Raw genomic sequence first — 8386 nt, 5'->3', positions numbered from 1 at the left:
TTTGAAAATTTCACTTTTTTGTGAAAATATCCACTAAATGAGGGCATAATATGTGTGAGGGTTCCCCAGGAGAGTTCCAAATGTGTGTGGGTAGAATATATATCCCACGGGGATAAAATTGAAAAAAGTTTAAAAAAATTTTTTTTTGGACTTAGTAATTTTTCCGGCGTTCATCAGACTTTCACATAGGGGAAATGTCAGTGAGCGTTCTGATTTCAGTTCCAGAGCGATTCGCCCAATGTGTCCTTGATATTTAGTCGTTTTCAGCCAATTTTCTGGATTTTGAAAATTTCACTTTTTTGTGAAAATATCCACTAAATGAGGGAATAATATGTGTGAGGGTACCCCAGGAGAGTTCCAAATGTGTGTGGGTAGAATATATATCCCACGGGGGTAAAATTGAAAAAAGTTGAAAAAATTTTTTTTGGGACTTAGTAATTTTTCCGGCGTTTATCAGACTTTCAGATAGGGAAAATGTAAGTGAGCATTCCGATTTCAGTACCAGAGCGATTCGCCCAATGAGTCCTTGATATTTAGTCGTTTTCAGCCAATTTTCTGGATTTTTAAAAATGTCACTTTTTTGTGAAAATATCGACTAAATGAGGGAATAATATGTGTGAGGGTACCCCGGGAGAGTTCCAAATGTGTGTGGGTAGAATATATATCCCACGGGGATAAAATTGAAAAAAGTTGGAAAAAAAATTTTTTTGGACTTAGTCATTTTTCCGGCGTTTATCAGACTTTCAGATTGGGGAAATGTGAGTGAGCGTTCCGATTTCAGTTCCAGAGCGATTCGCCCAATGAGTCCTTGATATTTAGTCGTTTTCAGCAAATTTTCTGGATTTCTGAAAATTTCACTTTTTTTGTGAAAATATCCACTAAATGAGGGAATAATATGTGTGAGGGTACCCCAGGAGAGTTCCAAATTTGTGTGGGTAGAATATATATCCCACGGGGATAAAATTGAAAAAAGTTGAATATTTTTTTTTTTGATTTTAGTCATTTTTCTGGCGTTTATCAGACTTTCAGATAGGGGAAATGTGAGTGAGCGTTCCGATTTCAGTTCCAGAGCGATTCGCCCAATGAGTCCTTGATATTTAGTCGTTTTCAGCCAATTTTCTGGATTTTGAAAATTTCACTTTTTTGTGAAAATATCCACTAAATGAGGGAATAATATGTGTGAGGGTTCCCCAGGAGAGTTCCAAATGTGTGTGGGTAGAATATATATCCCACGGGGATAAAATTGAAAAAAGTTTAAAAAAAATTTTTTTTGGACTTAGTAATTTTTCCGGCGTTCATCAGACTTTCACATAGGGGAAATGTCAGTGAGCGTTCCGATTTCAGTTCCAGAGCGATTCGCCCAATGAGTCCTTGATATTTAGTCGTTTTCAGCCAATTTTCTGCATTTTGAAAATTTCACTTTTTTGTGAAAATATCCACTAAATGAGGGAATAATATGTGTGAGGGTACCCCAGGAGAGTTCCAAATGTGTGTGGGTAGAATATATATCCCACGGGGGTAAAATTGAAAAAAGTTGAAAAAATTTTTTTTTTGGACTTAGTAATTTTTCCGGCGTTCATCAGACTTTCAGATAGGGGAAATGTCAGTGAGCATTCCGATTTCAGTACCAGAGCTATTCGCCCAATGAGTCCTTGATATTTAGTCGTTTTCAGCCAATTTTCTGGATTTTTGAAAATTTCACTTTTTTGTGAAAATATCCACTAAATGAGGGAATAATATGTGTGAGGGTACCCCAGGAGAGTTCCAAATGTGTGTGGGTAGAATATATATCCCACAGGATAAAATTGAAAAAAGTTAAAAAAAAATTTTTCTTGGACTTAGTCATTTTTCCGGCGTTTATCAGACTTTCAGATAGGGGAAATGTGAGTGAGTGTTCCGATTTCAGTTCCAGAGCGATTCGCCCAATGAGTCCTTGATATTTAGTCGTTTTCAGCCAATGTTCTGGATTTTTGAAAATTTCACTTTTTTTGTGAAAATATCCACTAAATGAGGGAATAATATGTGTGAGGGTACCCCAGGAGAGTTCCAAATTTGTGTGGGTAGAATATATATCCCACGGGGGTAAAATTGAAAAAAGTTGAAAAAAAATTTTCTTGGGACTTAGTCATTTTTCCGGCGTTTATCAGACTTTCAGATAGGGAAAATGTGAGTGAGCATTCCGATTTCAGTGCCAGAGTGATTCGCCCAATGAGTCCTTGATATTTAGTCGTTTTCAGCCAATTTTCTGGATTTTTGAAAATTTCACTTTTTTGTGAAAATATCCACTAAATGAGGGAATAATATGTGTGAGGGTACCCCAGGAGAGTTCCAAATTTGTGTGGGTAGAATATATATCCCACGGGGGTAAAATTGAAAAAAGTTGAAAAAATTTTTTTTTGATTTTAGTCATTTTTCCGGCGTTTATCAGACTTTCAGATAGGGGAAATGTGAGTGAGCGTTCCGATTTCAGTTCCAGAGCGATTCGCCCAATGAGTCCTTGATATTTAGTCGTTTTCAGCCAATTTTCGGGATTTTTGAAAATTTCACTTTTTTGTGAAAATATCCACTAAATGAGAGAATAATATGTGTGAGGGTACCCCAGGAGAGTTCCAAATGTGTGTGGGTAGAATATATATCCCACGGGGATAAAATTGGAAAAAGTTGAAAAATTTTTTTTTTTGGACTTAGTCATTTTTCCGTAGTTTATCAGACTTTCAGATAGAGGATTTGTCAGTGAGCGTTCCGATTTCAGTTCCAGAGCGATTCGCCCAATGAGTCCTTGATATTTAGTCGTTTTCAGCCAATGTTCTGGATTTTTGAAAATTTCACTTTTTTTGTGAAAATATCCACTAAATGAGGGAATAATATGTGTGAGGGTACCCCAGGAGAGATCCAAATTTGTGTGGGTAGAATATATATCCCACGGGGGTAAAATTGAAAAAAGTTGAAAAATTTTTTTTTTGATTTTAGTCATTTTTCCGGTGTTTATCAGACTTTCAGATAGGGGAAATGTGAGTGAGCGTTCCGATTTCAGTTCCAGAGCGATTCGCCCAATGAGTCCTTGATATTTTGTCGTTTTCAGCCAATTTTCTGGATTTTGAAAATTTCACTTTTTTGTGAAAATATCCACTAAATGAGGGAATAATATGTGTGAGGGTACCCCAGGAGAGTTCCAAATTTGTGTGGGTAGATTATATATCCCACGGGGGTAAAATTGAAAAAAGTTGAAAAAAATTTTTTTGGGGACTTAGTCATTTTTCCGGCGTTCATCAGACTTTCAGATAGGGGAATTGTCAGTGAGCGTTCCGATTTCAGTTCCAGAGCGATTCGCCCATTGAGTCCTTGATATTTAGTTGTTTTCAGCCAATTTTCTGGATTTTTGAAAATTTCACTTTTTTGTGAAAATATCCACTAAATGAGGGCATAATATGTGTGAGGGTTCCCCAGGAGAGTTCCAAATGTGTGTGGGTAGAATATATATCCCACGGGGATAAAATTGAAAAAAGTTTAAAAAAATTTTTTTTTGGACTTAGTAATTTTTCCGGCGTTCATCAGACTTTCAGATAGGGGAAATGTGAGTGAGCGTTCCGATTTCAGTTCCAGAGCGATTCGCCCAATGAGTCCTTGATATTTAGTCGTTTTCAGCCAATTTTCTGGATTTTGAAAATTTCACTTTTTTGTGAAAATATCCACTAAATGAGGGCATAATATGTGTGAGGGTTCCCCAGGAGAGTTCCAAATGTGTGTGGGTAGAATATATATCCCACGGGGATAAAATTGAAAAAAGTTTAAAAAAATTTTTTTTTGGACTTAGTAATTTTTCCGGCGTTCATCAGACTTTCACATAGGGGAAATGTGAGTGAGCGTTCCGATTTCAGTTCCAGAGCGATTCGCCCAATGAGTCCTTGATATTTAGTCGTTTTCAGCCAATTTTCGGGATTTTTGAAAATTTCACTTTTTTGTGAAAATATCCACTAAATGAGAGAATAATATGTGTGAGGGTACCCCAGGAGAGTTCCAAATGTGTGTGGGTAGAATATATATCCCATGGGGATAAAATTGGAAAAAGTTGAAAAATTTTTTTTTTTGGACTTAGTCATTTTTCCGTAGTTTATCAGACTTTCAGATAGGGGAATTGTCAGTGAGCGTTCCGATTTCAGTTCCAGAGCGATTCGCCCAATGAGTCCTTGATATTTAGTCGTTTTCAGCCAATGTTCTGTATTTTTGAAAATTTCACTTTTTTTGTGAAAATATCCACTAAATGAGGGAATAATATGTGTGAGGGTACCCCAGGAGAGATCCAAATTTGTGTGGGTAGAATATATATCCCACGGGGGTAAAATTGAAAAAAGTTGAAAATTTTTTTTTTTGATTTTAGTCATTTTTCCGGTGTTTATCAGACTTTCAGATAGGGGAAATGTGAGTGAGCGTTCCGATTTCAGTTCCAGAGCGATTCGCCCAATGAGTCCTTGATATTTAGTCGTTTTCAGCCAATTTTCTGGATTTTGAAAATTTCACTTTTTTGTGAAAATATCCACTAAATGAGGGAATAATATGTGTGAGGGTACCCCAGGAGAGTTCCAAATTTGTGTGGGTAGATTATATATCCCACGGGGGTAAAATTGAAAAAAGTTGAAAAAAATTTTTTTTGGGACTTAGTCATTTTTCCGGCGTTCATCAGACTTTCAGATAGGGGAATTGTCAGTGAGCGTTCCGATTTCAGTTCCAGAGCGATTCGCCCATTGAGTCCTTGATATTTAGTTGTTTTCAGCCAATTTTCTGGATTTTTGAAAATTTCACTTTTTTGTGAAAATATCCACTAAATGAGGGCATAATATGTGTGAGGGTTCCCCAGGAGAGTTCCAAATGTGTGTGGGTAGAATATATATCCCACGGGGATAAAATTGAAAAAAGTTTAAAAAAATTTTTTTTTGGACTTAGTAATTTTTCCGGCGTTCATCAGACTTTCACATAGGGGAAATGTCAGTGAGCGTTCTGATTTCAGTTCCAGAGCGATTCGCCCAATGTGTCCTTGATATTTAGTCGTTTTCAGCCAATTTTCTGGATTTTGAAAATTTCACTTTTTTGTGAAAATATCCACTAAATGAGGGAATAATATGTGTGAGGGTACCCCAGGAGAGTTCCAAATGTGTGTGGGTAGAATATATATCCCACGGGGGTAAAATTGAAAAAAGTTGAAAAAATTTTTTTTGGGACTTAGTAATTTTTCCGGCGTTTATCAGACTTTCAGATAGGGAAAATGTAAGTGAGCATTCCGATTTCAGTACCAGAGCGATTCGCCCAATGAGTCCTTGATATTTAGTCGTTTTCAGCCAATTTTCTGGATTTTTAAAAATGTCACTTTTTTGTGAAAATATCGACTAAATGAGGGAATAATATGTGTGAGGGTACCCCGGGAGAGTTCCAAATGTGTGTGGGTAGAATATATATCCCACGGGGATAAAATTGAAAAAAGTTTGAAAAAAAATTTTTTTGGACTTAGTCATTTTTCCGGCGTTTATCAGACTTTCAGATTGGGGAAATGTGAGTGAGCGTTCCGATTTCAGTTCCAGAGCGATTCGCCCAATGAGTCCTTGATATTTAGTCGTTTTCAGCAAATTTTCTGGATTTCTGAAAATTTCACTTTTTTTGTGAAAATATCCACTAAATGAGGGAATAATATGTGTGAGGGTACCCCAGGAGAGTTCCAAATTTGTGTGGGTAGAATATATATCCCACGGGGATAAAATTGAAAAAAGTTGAATATTTTTTTTTTTGATTTTAGTCATTTTTCTGGCGTTTATCAGACTTTCAGATAGGGGAAATGTGAGTGAGCGTTCCGATTTCAGTTCCAGAGCGATTCGCCCAATGAGTCCTTGATATTTAGTCGTTTTCAGCCAATTTTCTGGATTTTGAAAATTTCACTTTTTTGTGAAAATATCCACTAAATGAGGGAATAATATGTGTGAGGGTACCCCAGGAGAGTTCCAAATGTGTGTGGGTAGAATATATATCCCACGGGGGTAAAATTGAAAAAAGTTGAAAAAATTTTTTTTTTGGACTTAGTAATTTTTCCGGCGTTCATCAGACTTTCAGATAGGGGAAATGTCAGTGAGCATTCCGATTTCAGTACCAGAGCTATTCGCCCAATGAGTCCTTGATATTTAGTCGTTTTCAGCCAATTTTCTGGATTTTTGAAAATTTCACTTTTTTGTGAAAATATCCACTAAATGAGGGAATAATATGTGTGAGGGTACCCCAGGAGAGTTCCAAATGTGTGTGGGTAGAATATATATCCCACAGGATAAAATTGAAAAAAGTTAAAAAAAAAATTTTCTTGGACTTAGTCATTTTTCCGGCGTTTATCAGACTTTCAGATAGGGGAAATGTGAGTGAGTGTTCCGATTTCAGTTCCAGAGCGATTCGCCCAATGAGTCCTTGATATTTAGTCGTTTTCAGCCAATGTTCTGGATTTTTGAAAATTTCACTTTTTTTGTGAAAATATCCACTAAATGAGGGAATAATATGTGTGAGGGTACCCCAGGAGAGTTCCAAATTTGTGTGGGTAGAATATATATCCCACGGGGGTAAAATTGAAAAAAGTTGAAAAAAAATTTTCTTGGGACTTAGTCATTTTTCCGGCGTTTATCAGACTTTCAGATAGGGAAAATGTGAGTGAGCATTCCGATTTCAGTGCCAGAGTGATTCGCCCAATGAGTCCTTGATATTTAGTCGTTTTCAGCCAATTTTCTGGATTTTTGAAAATTTCACTTTTTTGTGAAAATATCCACTAAATGAGGGAATAATATGTGTGAGGGTACCCCAGGAGAGTTCCAAATTTGTGTGGGTAGAATATATATCCCACGGGGGTAAAATTGAAAAAAGTTGAAAAAATTTTTTTTTGATTTTAGTCATTTTTCCGGCGTTTATCAGACTTTCAGATAGGGGAAATGTGAGTGAGCGTTCCGATTTCAGTTCCAGAGCGATTCGCCCAATGAGTCCTTGATATTTAGTCGTTTTCAGCCAATTTTCGGGATTTTTGAAAATTTCACTTTTTTGTGAAAATATCCACTAAATGAGAGAATAATATGTGTGAGGGTACCCCAGGAGAGTTCCAAATGTGTGTGGGTAGAATATATATCCCACGGGGATAAAATTGGAAAAAGTTGAAAAATTTTTTTTTTTGGACTTAGTCATTTTTCCGTAGTTTATCAGACTTTCAGATAGAGGAATTGTCAGTGAGCGTTCCGATTTCAGTTCCAGAGCGATTCGCCCAATGAGTCCTTGATATTTAGTCGTTTTCAGCCAATGTTCTGGATTTTTGAAAATTTCACTTTTTTTGTGAAAATATCCACTAAATGAGGGAATAATATGTGTGAGGGTACCCCAGGAGAGTTCCAAATTTGTGTGGGTAGATTATATATCCCACGGGGGTAAAATTGAAAAAAGTTGAAAAAAATTTTTTTTGGGACTTAGTCATTTTTCCGGCGTTCATCAGACTTTCAGATAGGGGAATTGTCAGTGAGCGTTCCGATTTCAGTTCCAGAGCGATTCGCCCATTGAGTCCTTGATATTTAGTTGTTTTCAGCCAATTTTCTGGATTTTTGAAAATTTCACTTTTTTGTGAAAATATCCACTAAATGAGGGCATAATATGTGTGAGGGTTCCCCAGGAGAGTTCCAAATGTGTGTGGGTAGAATATATATCCCACGGGGATAAAATTGAAAAAAGTTTAAAAAAATTTTTTTTTGGACTTAGTAATTTTTCCGGCGTTCATCAGACTTTCACATAGGGGAAATGTCAGTGAGCGTTCTGATTTCAGTTCCAGAGCGATTCGCCCAATGTGTCCTTGATATTTAGTCGTTTTCAGCCAATTTTCTGGATTTTGAAAATTTCACTTTTTTGTGAAAATATCCACTAAATGAGGGAATAATATGTGTGAGGGTACCCCAGGAGAGTTCCAAATGTGTGTGGGTAGAATATATATCCCACGGGGGTAAAATTGAAAAAAGTTGAAAAAATTTTTTTTGGGACTTAGTAATTTTTCCGGCGTTTATCAGACTTTCAGATAGGGAAAATGTAAGTGAGCATTCCGATTTCAGTACCAGAGCGATTCGCCCAATGAGTCCTTGATATTTAGTCGTTTTCAGCCAATTTTCTGGATTTTTAAAAATGTCACTTTTTTGTGAAAATATCGACTAAATGAGGGAATAATATGTGTGAGGGTACCCCGGGAGAGTTCCAAATGTGTGTGGGTAGAATATATATCCCACGGGGATAAAATTGAAAAAAGTTTGAAAAAAAATTTTTTTGGACTTAGTCATTTTTCCGGCGTTTATCAGACTTTCAGATTGGGGAAATGTGAGTGAGCGTTCCGATTTCAGTT

This window comes from Phyllobates terribilis, unplaced genomic scaffold, assembly GCF_046119375.1.
Source record: "Phyllobates terribilis strain yellow unplaced genomic scaffold, ASM4611937v1 Scaffold_31__1_contigs__length_13893835, whole genome shotgun sequence".
In the NCBI taxonomy this organism is placed as follows: Eukaryota; Metazoa; Chordata; class Amphibia; order Anura; family Dendrobatidae; genus Phyllobates; species Phyllobates terribilis.
This window is presented reverse-complemented; position numbering follows the sequence as displayed.